At 43.6% G+C, this 16,219-nt stretch overlaps 1 protein-coding gene across 4 annotated transcripts in view; it reads right to left on the minus strand.

Annotated features, from left to right (window-relative positions):
- The window catches only part of ntm (neurotrimin), a 375,368-nt gene that overhangs the window by 93,851 nt on the left and 265,298 nt on the right, over positions 1 to 16,219 (minus strand). The window lies entirely within an intron of this gene.

A 16,219-nucleotide genomic window follows, 5' to 3' on the forward strand; every position in this document is an offset into this window, starting at 1 on the left:
TCACATAATGAGTGCAGCGTCTGTGGACTTCAGATGCCCTCATGACAATGAGAAAACAAACATGGCCTTTCATCACAAGGTAATAAGAACGGGGACAGAACGCCTCTAATCACTGAGGCCCTCTCTGGTTAAGCATTCGGTCCTGTCCCTAGTCACTCTCTGCCGGGGCCATGGTCATTGTCTTCATTAGACTCTCTGTGTTTTAGTTGCCGCCTCAAGAGCCTGTGTGATGTGGAAATGTCAAGGTAGATTTTTCATTTTTTTACTGCCACCCTCTTGAAGAGACGCTTGAATCAACAGAGGCCCCGCACGGTACTTAGATCTGAGGACCTCATCTGCACGGTGTCAATAAAGACGTACTAACCCAATCGTCATTAAGCTAATCTGAGGTGCCCTTGCACTTCACAAACTCCACTGACTCCCACAAACTTACCGCATTTCACATCTGACGACATTTTTTACATACAGCAAGGACTTTTTTTTTTTTAAATCAGCTGATACAGTAGCTGTTGAATTTATCAGGGTGGCAGACAGACATGATTCATCAAGATATTATTCATCGTGGTGGCTGCTCGGTTGTTTTGCTGCGTGAAAACGCCACCGCTATCTAATGGAATTATTCAACAGGATTGATTTCAATATTTATGACATTGATTAAAGTTTGCCGGGTTAATAACTAAATAAATGTTAAATGGACTGTGTTTATAAAGCCCTTTTCTAGTCTTGTTAACCACACAAAGCACTTTTACAGTACAAGTCACATTCACACAGCGCCACTATCAACCATGTTTTTTTTTTGTCACATTCACTCAACATTTCAGGGTTAAGTCTCTTGCCCAAAAAAAGTAATTCACCCGACACACTGACTACTTTGTGTAAAGGAGATCAAATTCAGCGACAGGCCGATGTGTTGCTAATAAGAACAAAAGACACAGTTCATGTGTGACTGGATTCGTTTCCATCTGAAGTTTCAGTGAAAAAATTATGATAAAAACTCATTCAATCATTTCATAATTTACACATACTCTACATCCTTCTCTTCTGTAACCTAGTGATGAAACAACAGTTCACCAGTCACATTAATAATAATTATAATAATAATAATAATAATAACAATAATAATACATTTTATTCATAACGCACTTTTCATTTTGCACAGATCGCAAAGTGCTAAGATTTCAGCACCTTTAAAGCTTTTCACTGCTAGAGCTAATTATGTACAGTAGTACATCACCCTGAAGTGATTTCACTGGAATAAGACATAGACAAAATATAGACAAAGGGTTGGCACTTTGGTCAGAGGTCAGTTATGGAATCCTGCGGTTCTGTCAGTGTTGTCAGTCGGACCCCTGAGCTGAGCCGACAGAAACGAGTCGCACACTCCCCGATGATGTAATTGTAAGCGCTCATGCAAAATCATTTTTTCGAAAGAGCAATGGCCAGTGAGAACAGGCAATCACTTGCCCAGCCAACGGGTGGCGTCTTTAATTGATTTGAAAATGGTGTCACAATTCACTTGCTATGCTGCAATCAGGTATGTTACAATGAGAAGAAAGGAAATCTGATTGTCAGCTATGAAAATCCATGACCATTATGAAAAGTTGAGGGTTATTACAGATTCTAACATTGTCGTACCAATAACACACATTTTTGCTGGAGTTCAGAAAAATTATGAACAAATGGCACTCATGGGAAGAGCTTACCAAAAGCTACAAAATATGAAAGTCAGCTTTCCTCGTGCTCTCTCTTTTTCTCTGTCTCACACACACACACACTCTCACACACATGCACACACTCACTGACAGACTGGCACAGCCATCACAGACATGCTTCCACTCCACTGACATGGACAGCATGTCAAACGGTGGACAGGGTCTGAGAGGACACACCTCGCAATCAGCCCAGCATGCAAAACTGGTGAATCAGAATGCCTTATGGGAAGCAGCGCCGTCTGAGACATTGAGCTGGTCTTCGATCCCCTCCGCGAACATTATATCAGTTATGAACACATTAATTATGAATATGAAGAACTGCATGCCACAGTGTGTCAATCTGCTCTATTTTTTATTTCATATCTGTGAGGGGAACTAAATCACAGTCGCCTTGAGTGCCTCCAATTCAAAACTGTGAAATATGTTTCCTTTTGGATATTGTCAGCAGGAAGCAGAAAAAAACAGTGTTTTTCTTCTGTTCCTGTCCTCTAAAATGTCTAACATTGACTATAGCGACTTGTATCTGAGAACATTTTGTCACTATAGAGGTGTTTTCACATTCCTCTGCTGGAAAAGGGAGATTTCTTTGTCACTTCTCTGCAATTTAAAATTCAAATGAATCCTGGCAAGCTCGATTAAGAACGTCACAAATTCAGAAAACCAATCGCTGTTGAATATGCAAATGTCGCCAAATAACAGGAAACTTCCAGTGGAGGCAGAGGCAGCGCATAAACCAGAGGACGGTACGACAGCAGACAGTTAGCGTTAGCATTAGCAGTTAGCATCCACAAGAGGACGCCTGGTGTGTCAGCAGACAGTTAGCGTTAGCATTAGCAGTTGGTGAAAAGTTTTATTGCTGAATCTTGCCGATGTTGCCGCTAGCCATCTTGTTGCGCACATTCTTCCACCGTTCAACCTAGGGCGAGCAGCTGTGGTAGGCGGGGCGCGTGGCTTGTGTTATTTGCATATCATGAATATTCATAGTCTCCAAATTCCTCAATGAGGAAGAGAGAGTGGATTGTTTTCCATCCCCATTTCAGAGGTTTTTTTCAAACTTTTTTGGGGGTAAACAATGTTAAACAAAATATTAGGCATAGCAGATTAGTTTTATATACTTTAGAATGTGACTGGAGGGGAACTTTGACACTATATACAGGCTGCATGCACAGATTGCTCAGTGTATTATTTGGATTTTTCAATTGGATTTACATTACTGTAGCACTGTCCGTGAACAACTATGTAAAGGCCTCACTTAAGGCTGTGGATAATGGCTTCAGGTCGCATTCAGGGAAGCTGTCAAAAACTTGTTATTTATTTAGCTAAAGGTTGAGATATTTAAATTTCCAGTACAGCAGGAGGTGTTAACAGATGAAGTCATGGTCATCCCACTGTGGCGAAGCTCTACATTAACTCAATCAAGATATAATATCAGATATTACATAAAAAACTACAGAATGGATTTCGACAGAACTAAGTTGAAAAAGGAATCCAGGAATATGTTAATACTTTATTTGACATTGTTTGACATTTCCACTGATTTCACACAGAATAATTTGTGGATCTTGATTCAAAAATTAAGGCATCTTTAGGGGACTGATATCTATGAGTTTATGCAATAAGATGTGGCTTGATTAGATTTAAGTGTAGTGTTGGGTATTGGTGGAAGTATGTGCTCTACTGAGTGCCAGTCGAGTTAGTTTGTATTTGAATTGGTGTTATATTTTCATTTTTTCGTAGAGACTTAAAATTACTTTGAAACGGGTTTTCAGAAGAATCAAAGCTGGATTTCAGATTCAATAAAATGTCACTTAACCCCGTCCCTAACAGCAAGAAGTTGGCTTGTTATCGTTATTATTTTTGCTGATTTGTCTTCCTCTCAAAGCAGCCGTTTTGCCCAAAGAATGTTTGGATAGAGATGTGTTGAAACTATATATTTTAAATCATGTGTTAGACAAAAAAACCAGCAGAACACCAAGAGTCCTTTGCTTAGCAATCAGAGGACTCGGTGCGTTCTTTATCATACCGGGGTAACCTGATCATTGCTGCTTTATTTTTTACAGCAAAAAAAAAATCCAGAATGCAAGCTGAAGAAAATGCTGCATCCGGGGAGTGGGTGTTTTTTTTATTTCATACTGTTTACAGGGATGAATAGAAACACCAGGTGTGCACCTCTCTCCGAACAAACACAAATCTGCTGCAGCTCCACACCTGCATCCGTACATTGTGTCGCACTGTAATGCAGACGCTCTCAGACGTGAGGCAAGAGTCTATGAACAAAAGTGGTGGTGCGCAGAAACATCCCCGCCTCACCTTCTCCTCAAAGCTCCCTGGTGCATTGAAAATTGGTGCATGAAGAATTCCCTAATCTCTAGTATAGTGGATCTCTGCGCCCACTATAGAATCAGACATGCGAGTGCTTTAGGTAAGTGAGGTGAACTGATGCTCAAGGGAAGATAATCTGCTCCGGGTACCACCTGATTTCACTTTATCCTCAGGACGACTCCGAGCAGTGCGTCACATCTCTGTTTGGTTAATGGAGGAGAACCACGGCATCCTCGTTGCAGACTGATAATAACTGACTTATCAACCGCCCTAAATTTAATAAGGCCGATGGGCATTGTACTTAAATGGTATTTGTGCATATACCAGCAGCATCTGGGACAAGCTTGGCATTTGGGAACAATCAATTTAAGACAAATAGATGATGGAAAATTGCTATTTTAGGATTAAGAGCAGTGAGCAACACGGCAGCTCACACTGCACTCGCACTCCCATCTACTCTTCCCACAACATCATCCTCAATCGCTGTTAGTATTCGAAGAGGGCTCTACAACTTGTATATAGCAATACTAGGAGAATCTTAAGTTAGAGGCAGCGCATCCACGAGAGGACGGCAGGTGTGTCAGCAGACAGTTAGCGATAGCATTAGCAGTTAGCAGAGGACGGCAGGTGTGTCAGCAGGTGGTTATCGTTAGCATTAGCCGATATCATCCACGAGAGGACAGCAGGTGCGTCAGCAGACGGTTAGCGTTAGCATTAGCAGTCATTAGGGGACGGCAGGTGTGTCAGCAGACAGTTAGCGTTAGCATTTGCATGCACGAGAGGACGGCAGGTGTGTCAGCAGACACCTAGGGTTAGCATTAGCAGTTAGCATCCACGAGAGGACATCAGGTGTGTCAGCAGACACTTAGCATTAGCATTAGCAGTTTGTGAAAGTTTTAAGGCTGAATTTCGCCGATGTTGCCGCTAGCCATCTTGTTGCGGTGGTGGGCGGGGCTTAGTCTGTGTTATTTGCATATCATGCATATTCATAGTCTCAGAATTCCTCAGTGAGGGAGTGGATGGTTTCCAGCCCCATTTCAGAGGTTTTTTAAAACTTTTTGGGGGGTAAACAATGTTAAACAAAATATTAGGCACTTTTATATACTTTAAAACGTGACTGGAGGGGGTCTTTAAGATCAATAAATTAATTCATATAATACTATAAAATTATAGACACAATGTAGAAATAATGGAATTAAAATAGACCGTATACTGTGTGCTGACTGTTATAGAAGTTTGTCATTGAAATTAAAACGTCACATGCTTGATCATGAAGATGTTTTCCATTCTAACATTATGATCTTTATAATCTTGTGTGTGGGGAATTATTTTCTATGTTGACATTGTGACCTGTGTGTCATGCACAAGGACTGAACTGGTCGGGGGAAGCAATGCGTTTATGATTCTCTGTAAAATTCATGGAAATCTGCTTCCTGTGCACTTGACATTTCTGGTATTGGTCTGATGACGGCACTAAAAAAAGGTCAGAAGTCACAAAAACACTATTCAGTATTCCTTGGATGAGTATCCACGGTAACATGCCAGTTCCCTTATTTGACCGAACCTCGCTCCTTGAACCTCACTTGACCTGGGGATGGGGAATTGTGTACACTGTCATGGAAGACACTTCAATGCTCTCATTTCATTTCTCTGGGAAGCGAGGAGTGTGTATAGGGATCCGTTTTTCATTATAATGTAAATTACATATTATTATTCTGTACTCAGTTATTACTCTGTACACAGAATAAATACAGAGCACACTCTTTAATTCCACCCCTGATGCACACGTATTAAAAGACTAAGACGAGAGGAAAAGAACAAAAGTGAGGACAGGAATGCAGATGTGGCTCCTATCTTGATACGGGCCCAGAGTGTTGGTGCAGTGGTTTCTCTGCTGATGAGGGCACGAGACACAATGTCGCGAGGATTATAATTGGATATCTCCTGGCAGTGGCAAGAAGGTGTCAAGATACTTTGCTTGAAACCAGGGTGTAATGCAGAGTGACAGACGTATTGTGGCCCTACCACTAGCAGTGCAAAAAAAAAAAAAAAACCTGTCTGGTGGAGGTTGAACCCCCACAAGCATGTTTCCCGTCCCACCCACACCTGAATAACTGTGATTTACTACACTGAGTGCATTACATGTTTATGCACTCATAATGAAATTGCCTGCCATATAAATCGAGCTGTTTTATGGCATATGACACTTGGTGCCTGTTGTTGACCTTGCCCTCTCCCCCCGTCCTTCCACGCGCACGTTGCCTCTCCACTCTTCCCCATCACCCGTAACCCTCGGCAGAGTGCCGTGACTCCATCACACCCAATGTCCCCGCCGACCTCTGGAGCAAAATTAAACAGGAAGGACACTGCAGGAAAAATGTTTTCACATGCAGCAACTTTTTCGTCTCCCCCGAATCCTTGTAAGCGGACACCGAACCCCTGACAGAATGAGTTTGAGGGAGTATTGTGTTGTGTCCAACACATTCCCAAGCATTGCGAGATAACGGGACATTTCAGGGTGTTGCACAGATACACTATAATATTACCATAGAAGGTGATTGGTGCTCAATAATTCCCGTAACCACAGCATAACATAACAACAAGTAATGATATAAGAATATATATTTTTTAAAGGTACTTTCTTATCCTCACCCCGGTTCTTTCCATAACCTTGAATCAAAATCCTCGGCCCAAGAATCATCACTCAACCGAATGTTAATCCCAAAGCCCCCAAAAAACAGGAAAAATCAGATGGGTATCATCAGTTTTGTTACATTTTGAGTATATATGAATGTATGTTTTTTGCTATATAAGCATAGAGATATAGCTCCGCACACACACACACACACACACACACACACACAATTCTGATTGGCCACAAAGGAGCTCCAGCCTGCAGCCCTGCCTGGTCAGACTCCGCCCTCCTTGTCTCTCCGCTTTGTAGTGTGAACTCACTACAAACGCATTTCACCCAGAGAAGAAGACCGTAACGCTTAGGGCTTAAAACGACATGAAGCTGATGGTTTACCACCTGAAAGCCAGCTGCCGTTTGAGTGAAAGCCGATAAGGTATTGACATTGATCAGAGAAGCTCATTCCATCACTCATTTATTCTTCCTGATCGGTCACAGGGTGAAGATGCCAGATACTGCATTTACAGTGTATGTTTATTACTGATGTCATTTATCATCCAATGACGCCTATTACTGTAAGGAACCTGTCAGGCACCAGGTAGGCATCAGTACACACACAAACACACATTAACATTTATATATATAAATTACATTGCATGATCAACATTGCCTGTCTTTATAGTGACAGCTTATTGATAAAGTACAGTGGGAATAAGTAAATAGCAAATGAGACTAGGAATGTGGCCGGGCATGCCAACTGTCTGACATTTCAGTTGCATATGGAAACGTGTGGGTTTCATATCCATCCCTATTTGTGAGTGTTGTGAAGTGTATATTTAACGTGTAATATCTGTGGGGGATGATGGATTTCAGCGGATTAACATGTTCAGCGTGTGAACTGTATGTGTAGTGTCCTAATAACGTTTGGGCAAAACGTAACTGTGTTTTTAATTGTTAATGATTCTGCTGATTGTTTTCTTGATTAATCAATAGATCCACTGACAATCCAAAAATCCCCTAAAGCTTAACCTGATGCCTTCAAGTACCTGTCCTGTGAACAGCTATTTCAGGCTCCTTGTTCATTTACATAATATAAGACCAAACCGTCTTCCATGTTTAGAGCTGATAACACTATGTATTCTTGTCAGTTTGTTGCTCCAACTCTGTCCCAGGATAACCCAAAATAACCTTTCTTTTTTGTTTGCCACGACTTTAAAACGCATGGATTTCTTTTTCCAATTATGTTCCACACCTTTGCAGATTTTATGACCTCTGTGGGAGTTCTGTACAATGCACCGCGCATGGCCCGCCGAAGCAATTGCGAAGTATATCCATAACTAATCCTCGTGTTGGTAAACAGCACGTGTGACTATGCATGCGTGTGCATGAGCACGCCGCCCCGTAGTATCGATATCTCGGCGCTAAAGGGGGAGGCGGAGCTGAGAATCTTATAAGCACATAATCCTGAGCAATCCACCCCTCTCCCACCCACCTCCTCTTCTAAGACCCAGACAGGACCTGAGTGCACAATATTGAATAGATATAATATTTCGAAAAGAAATATAGATATGAAAAAAAAAAGTTTATATATATCTGTAGCTGTAGCGTTAGATGCAAGCCGTTTTAAATATGTAATTCTGAGGAATGGTGATGAGTTTGTGGGTTAAATCAATCATAGTTCACCCATCTTATTGTATTTTATTCATCATATTAAATGCATTTCAATATATATACTGACTCTACTTCTCAAGCAGGCATCCAGCAGGATTGTGATGAAGTAACTCTGTATAAATAATAATTTGCCCTGAGCTATGGCTACACTGCCACTGTGAGGCTGCAGGCACACGCCATTGGCTGAAAGGACACACAAACTGGTGGAACTACTGTCGTGTACAACAACATGATGAAACAGCGAGTGACATCAGGGCAATACGGAGAAGTGATGCAGTTATATAAATTGTTACAAAGCAAATGCCTAATCAGTCATTAAATAATAAAATATGATTGTGTAATTATTTCACAGTTCATTTGTTCATGGGCTGGCAACAGAGCTAGAGTACAGTATGAAGGGACATGCATCACCTGAGAATGTCTGAGCTTGACACATGAGGGCAGTAACTATCTTTTACGCCGAGCAGTTTATCGACAGTGCAATTGCGAGATGAAGCAATCTGAAACAACTCCAACATCAGCTTCAGCTTGGTTACTTGGGCAACAATCCTATCAGAAGATTATCAACTTTTCAAAATTGAAAGTTTGAAATTGCTGGGGGGGGGGGTGAAGGCTATGAAAATCAATCCGCTCTCTGCAAACTGCCCAGCAGCCTACTCGTCTCAAAATTCCTGGATAGCCGGAAAATGAATGTTCACACGAGGGCACTTGTCCAATCAGCCACACTTCATTACAGTGGCTTTGTAATTTCCTGGACAGCATCCAAGGCGGAATTAAATCACTTCAAAGGGAGACAAGTGTGAGAGGGGAGACTAAGGAAGAAAAAAAAGGAGAGAAATGAAATTACTGACTATGAGCCACAGTTGTTCCGGTTGAGCACGTCCTCACTGTAAATCACTGCGTTAGATGTAGGCCAGGACGTTTTCCTGTCCGCACCAGTTGATGTCATGGATCCCAACACGAGACACCTTCTATCATCTTCTCGATTAAGACGCAAACTTTAATGAAGGAATGTGTGACTTTCACATCCAGTTGACTGGTCTTGCATGTCTTTCTGTGAATGTTCCAACAGACATTAATGATCTCTTAAACTGGCTGTATTGTTAATGCTGGCTGCATTATTAACCATCTCAAGGGGAAATGTGCCGTCAAACATCTTGGCAAACAAACCCCCATTAAATACAACTATTTGCTCTCACTAACTGATGAACCATAGGTTTCAAATTAAGGATGAGCTATCAAAATCCCATGTCAATCTAATGGTCATCAAATTAAAGAAGCAGGACGATATTAATATGACTTTTCACTGGGACTAACTAGAAATGACTAACTTGCCAATCAGCAAGTTGAGGTAATACTTTTACCTCCCCGTCATGTTTTGCACTATATGTATTCATATAGTGGATTGATGACAAATTAACACATGCTATTCCACCACAGTGTCAAGTTTGATGTAAACACCAAAAAGACTAAATGCGTGAATTTCACGAGTGGAAGCTACTACGATCTACTGTATACCTTAGTGGAAATCTGGAGATAATTATCAACTGATTCTTTAGCTGTCCCTGACTTATCAGAGCTGTACTCTGACTTCGAGCTCATTGTTTAGTTCTCCAGATCACAAACACTGGACACCAGCACTAGGGGTGTGCGATCTGACGATTTCATACCGTGGACGATCTTAATTTGGAATCGGAATCGGAGGAATTGTACAGATAGCGGGGAAGCTGCTTTTTTACCATATATTATCATATTTGGCGCTGCTAACGGTATTGAAGAAATTAACTTCCTGAGCGCACTGTGTGTATGTGTGTGTGTCTCACTATATCGATGGAGACAAACGGATCATTGCCACAAGTGTAACAAATGTTTTGCCAGTAAAGTCGGTAACACGAGCGATCTGTCGAAGTATTTAGTGAAAGTGAAAGTTAAAGTGAAAGTACCCTCTTCTTCTGCTGGGCCAAGTGTCAAAGACCGGATCTGTTATTTTCAAAATACATGTTATTGTTATTTGTATTTTTCTGACATAAGAACATTGTGTTACTCTCTTGTCGACAGGTTGGCAATGTCAACTTCAATAGATAATGCTGCGTTCATAACTTGTTTCAACAACCCCCCCCCAAAAAAGATCTATTCACTGCTATTTTAATCATATTTGTCCATGTTTTAATTTGCTGCGTGTGACTGTAAATAGAGACATAACCTGTACACACATACTGTATGAATTGAACTCTGTGACATTGTACATGTATGTGTGTGTGTGTGTACGTGAGTCATCATGGAATCCACATGCTATACAAAAACAGTCAGTCTTATCCCCTCACACTGAATGATTGAAAAAGCACAGAGAAGGAATTTAGGATTTACAGGTCAGGCCCGTTCACAGACGGACTTCTGTCACTCCTTGTCACTCAGACTGAATGATGAACACTGAGAGAAAAATCCAAAAAAAAATCCCGCTCCTTGTGTTCAATCAAATGAGGGAACAGAAATGCTTTCAGCTGTATTGCCACTCTTTTAGAGAGGGGTCTACAAAATCTGAAACTGGAGAGTGATCCCATTCTGCCTGCATTTTATTCTGACGGCCTTTTTTTGGGACAATGACGACGGAGGCAATAAGTGGAAGCGTGGTCCTGATGGATGGCAGCCCGGCGAGACGGTGCGAGGTGAAAGGAAGTGGAATTACAGGGGGAGCCGTTAGCTTCCCTCACCGAAATCAAATTATCAGCTTTCTGATCTTTGGCGGTGGCACACGAGGAGTAAAATGAATGTCATCCTAACAAGCAGGCTGCTTTAAATCCTCGAACGGACGCGACGGCAATATCTTCACGGCCCGCCGGCGGAACTTAGCGCACGCACGGACCGAGCTCCATCCACGGCAACGATACACTGGACGAAAACAAATTCACACACGTGTCCAGCAGACATGCAAACTAAATATCGGGGGCAAATTAAAAGCGTATATCCCCGTTTGGTACAGAGCCTTGAATTATTTAACCTGAATCACGGTGTCCATCGGGTGGCGGGGAGAGAAAGGAATGAATGTCAACATTATTCCGTTCCGCGACCGGAGAGGTCTGCGCAGGTAGATAAGTGTCTCGGGAGGACGCCGGCACAACCCGAACCATTGTCGTGGCGTTTATTAAGCGCATTCAGGAGGCGGCTTGTGTCTCTTTAAGGCCATTTGAGCGGCCGGAGCCTTGGGAAAGTGATGTGCTTCTAATTTTGTCCAGCTCCCTTATGAAAAGCACAGTGCTACCAGCATGTTGACTCATGTGCATTAGCTGAGTCTGACATGAAGCGTGATTCCACCTCTCGCGATCTCCGCTCGTGAAGGAAAGCTTTTATCGTGCTCAGTATCTGTGCGTCGACACTGCCGCCCTCAGATTTCACAGAGGGACGTAACAGCGCGTCGCACACGAGGAACGACAGAAAAACCCCCTCGAGCCGTCAGGAGCCAATCAACAGGAAGTCGTGAAGGGAGAGGGCAGCAAGAAAAAAAGGAAGCCTTTCAAGTGACGACACAGGGGGCAGTTTAAGCCTCTTCCACATGCTTTTTTTTTTTTTTTATATATTTCCCATTATCGTTACGCTTTCAAAGATTTCACTCTACGGGGCTGTATTCAAAGCAAATGGAATTGGGTAAGGCAAGTAGAGATGTAGTGGCTTTGAATAAGAAAGTGGTATTAGTACAACATGGATTGCCCTTTCAGAACGTTTTTTTTTTTTTTATTAAACTCTATTCATCTATTTGTGCGTTTACTGAAGCTAAAAGTTTTCCACGTTGCTGCAGCTCTCAAGGCAAATTAGCAGTCGGCCCTTTATTAAAAAGGGATAAAACGGCGGAGACCTGCCGTCACCGACTGCAAATAGTTCACATGTTTGCTCTTGCAGTGGGGACGTGGCATTGGCGGAGCAAGCTCAACTCAGTCAATCAGACGGAAACACATCGCCGCATCTAGTTTCCTGTTTGCAAGTAAACAAATAAAACCAACATAGTGTATAATCGACAGAAATAAACAGAGCCGCAGGTTTGCATGTTGAAACTTTTTTAATGAGGAACTCGTACCCCTCACAATATTCTAACCACTCCACATTGTTGTATGGTTTTATGTATGTGCCAATGTAATTTGCTGTGATGCTGTAACACTGCAGTCCTCAACCCCCCCCGCCCCCCCCCGAGCAGGAGACAACATGGGGATCCGAGACCACATTGAGATAAACTGATAATTGGAGATATACGTATACCGTACCTCCGCGAACGAGTCGGCGGCGCCGACAAAACAACACCAACGTGAAAGGGTAGCCCTGACTTTCTTTAATTGAAAAAAAGTGATACCCCCCTCAGTTTTTGGCAGTGGGGAGCTTGTTAGCACAGAGCAATGCGGGGGGCGGTGAGTCCGACGTCCGCAGAGGAACGCAAGCAACACATTTCAAATTTCACAGGAACTACAAAGGGAACACAAATTGGCTCAGCTAGCCGATGGAGGGTGGCCTCTCATTATGTACGCCACTGGTTATGCCTTGTGCTTCTAACTAACCAGATTTGTCATTGTGCTGTTGGATTTCTTTTTTTTTTTTAACAGTTATGTCATCCCACTGCCAAGCAATGAACTGTAACGCAATGTCGATTAAAAAAAAAGGAAAGCATTATGTAAATACCGCCGGTTGTATAATAAACTACGCGTGATGGGACCTGGAAAAGACCCAGTCTTGGCGGGCTGGCAGGCGGCCTGGTCACACCCACTGGACAGTCCACTGTCCCATTTAACATACTGTCTCTGGGGTATATATACAGGGTGCGATTTGCCAGGGGGGGATGCGTGGGATTTCCCCCCTCTGCTGAATTATTTTTTATCCCCCCCTCAAAGTGATCAATGCTACTTCACCAATAGCTCATATTAAAATACCTAAAATAGACATGTATGAACTAAGTGAAGCGCTGTGACGTGATCTTAGCGATAGAACGCTGAAATCAGAAACGGACCACCCACTGTCAGCGCTCGCGCGCGTGAGACAACAGATGATTTACGGAGCGATCCTGGTTCCATCAGCCTTGATCACTGCACAGCTTTTCATAATGTCACCAAAAGACGAATGTTCGGAAGCGGGGCTTCATTTTTGCCTGTTTTGTTTTGTTGTGCACGTGTAACGGTGGTCCAGACGAGTTTCAGCTCCCTTGGTTGCCCGTTCGCCCCCCCCATTCCAGAGGTCGCGGTTCAAAGCCAGCCCGTGATACATGAAAGAGCCACCCCCCCCTCTGCTTTTTGGACAAATTGCACCCTGGGTAGATGGAATATTACAAGAAAAGGAAGAAAAAAAAGGAGAAGTGAAGTAAAAACAAACACTTGACCGTATAGTATTTATACAATTATCAGAAATGCACCCGTGAATCGTACCGCAAGATATAAACACAACATAAATGAGACACAGACCTAAAACAAAGACACAGTTCAGGCAATACAGTTGCCTTCTTGCTCAACAAACTGCAGGGACAGAATTCATTCAGAAGGCCACGCAGGCCTCTACGTGGCTGTACGAGAAGGCACTTAGCAACACTGTGAAGGAGCGTGACAGCGGTCCTAAGACTGAGACGGCCGTTGCCGCTCCGCCCCGGAGGGACTGACGAACAGGTTCAGCCTCGCCAGTACCCTTGACGTCTGCAGGTCTGAACTCTGAAGTGGTAAAAGCACTGCACGCCACATTTCAAGATGTGCAGTGTGTTTTTACACCTACGTATGTACGTACGTGCACGTAAATGATGAGAAAAAAAGAATGAATGAGCAATCTACGGCGGAAACATGGGACGGTTTTTTTGCGGCCTTGTTCCGATGATTGTTACCACTAACAGCCTGTAATCACAGGCATGGCAGAGTGCTGTCCGTGGTGCTGAAGGCGCTCAGCAGTGAGGGCTGACAGTCAGGACAGTGGACCAGTCCAGCACTTCAACAGGAGCCTGTGGCCCCTGATGTGTGTAGAATTCAAAATGGGGTTATGTCCATCTGCCATTATTAAAGTATTAGAGTACTATCTTCTTCAAAGGGGCAGTAAGTGGTTTTAATCCGATACAAATTTTGAAAAAATTCAGCGAATGTTTCCTCACGGTCGCGTCAGCACTGGCGCTGTAGAATGAGAACCAATAAAATGCTGCGGACCGCACCTCACAACACTGTGCGCGCAGTCTGTCACTCCCAAAAGGGGCATTGAGCGATTCCGGAGAAAGCTTGTTTCTCTCCTTGTTGTTGTCGTGATTTTACTTCTCCGGCTGGGCCGCGAACCCGTGGCATCGTGGTTAGCGCCTCCGCGTCCCACACCCGAGGCTGCGGCCCTGTGGCAGTCAAAAAAAATCTCTGACTGTCCCTTTAAGTCTTGCTTCATTCCAACAATCAGGCAGACAATCATGCAAACAGCCCTGCAAGTCCAGCTGCCTTCTGCCACCTTCCATCAGCATCAACCCCCTCCCCCTCCCCAAACCACCTCAGCTCATTGAATCATCTGCAGGCATCTTAAGGCCCCCTTCAGAGGGCGTGTGGATTTATCAGTTCAGGTCTGTAAAGCCACTGGACTAGTATCGATTTATTTGGGCCCCAGTGGGCCAATCACAATGTCTAAACTGAAAACCAACGCTGCACATTGTATGGCGATAAAACATTTATGAACTGGAATGGACCCCCGTCAACCAGACACAGGTCAGCGTGGCGTCGGACAGGTAGCCTCAAAGTATTACGCCTTGCAGTCCAGTTTGTGAGTCGGCATGGGGCAGCAAAAGAATTGCAAAAGTGCTGGTGCAGGAAACAACATGTTGCACTTTCAAGTTCACTTGGTCAGACATTGCGTCTGATAAGACATTGTTTTAAAACTTGAGCTGCAAAAGGCAAATCGGTTAGTAATCGATTAATCCAAATTAGGCCAACTATTTTGATAATCGATTAATCGGTTCAAGTAGTACGTAAGTCAGTCAAAATTCTCTGATTTCAGCTTCTTGAATTTGATCATTTTCTGTTTTTTTTGCTCCTCTGCGACAGTAAACTGAATACATCTTTGGCGTGTGGACAAAAACCAAACATCATCCTGGGATTTGGCAAACATGATCTAAATTTGTCACCATTTGTGACATTCTACGGACCAATTTCGGTAGTTGCAGAATGCCGACGGCAAGACACTGCACAGGAGAGAGTGTGAGGCACATGACACGAAAGCTTTTTTAGGATTTTTTTTGTCTGAACCAGACAAATAGTCAGCCGCAGAAATATTTTTTTAATTATTCCTCAAGGCCACTGAGTGAAGATATTGGGAATTACTGTGAGCAGGAAAAACTTGGACAAGACATCAGTCGCAGTGTAGAGACAGCCTCAACCCCCCCACCCCCCCCCCCCTCACACTTCTTTTCAACTCATGCCCTGCGCTCACTTCCATCCGGGCAGTGTGGAATGCACCGGCACAGCAGAAAAACCACAACACATCCCTTCCCCTTTTTCCAGCCACTGCGATTATTGTCCGCGATGAGACACTCGGACGTTCCCGACAGCACTTGAAGGCAACACAAATCCCTCCGGCGCTCGGCTAAGCCCCTGAGGGCGCGGAGGAGGGGGGAAAGGTCACCGCAGACAAACTCCCATCTTTAAGACTGGCCACTCGACACCTTGGTGGGACTGCACCCTTTACCTTGTGTGTCTTTCTTTTCTTTTCTTTTTGCCAGCAGCCTCAGTCCTCCGCAGAGACTTTGAACCCCCCCCCCCCACACACACACCTTTCCCCCCTCCACCTTTAGTTCTGCGCCACCACACAACAATTAAAACCGCAAAGTCTGTGCTTGCTGCACGGTGGCGTAGTGGTTAGCACTTTCGCCTCACTGCAAGAAGGTTCTGGGTTCGAGTCCCGG

Source organism: Scophthalmus maximus, chromosome 2 (genome assembly GCF_022379125.1).
Source record: "Scophthalmus maximus strain ysfricsl-2021 chromosome 2, ASM2237912v1, whole genome shotgun sequence".
In the NCBI taxonomy this organism is placed as follows: domain Eukaryota; kingdom Metazoa; phylum Chordata; class Actinopteri; order Pleuronectiformes; family Scophthalmidae; genus Scophthalmus; species Scophthalmus maximus.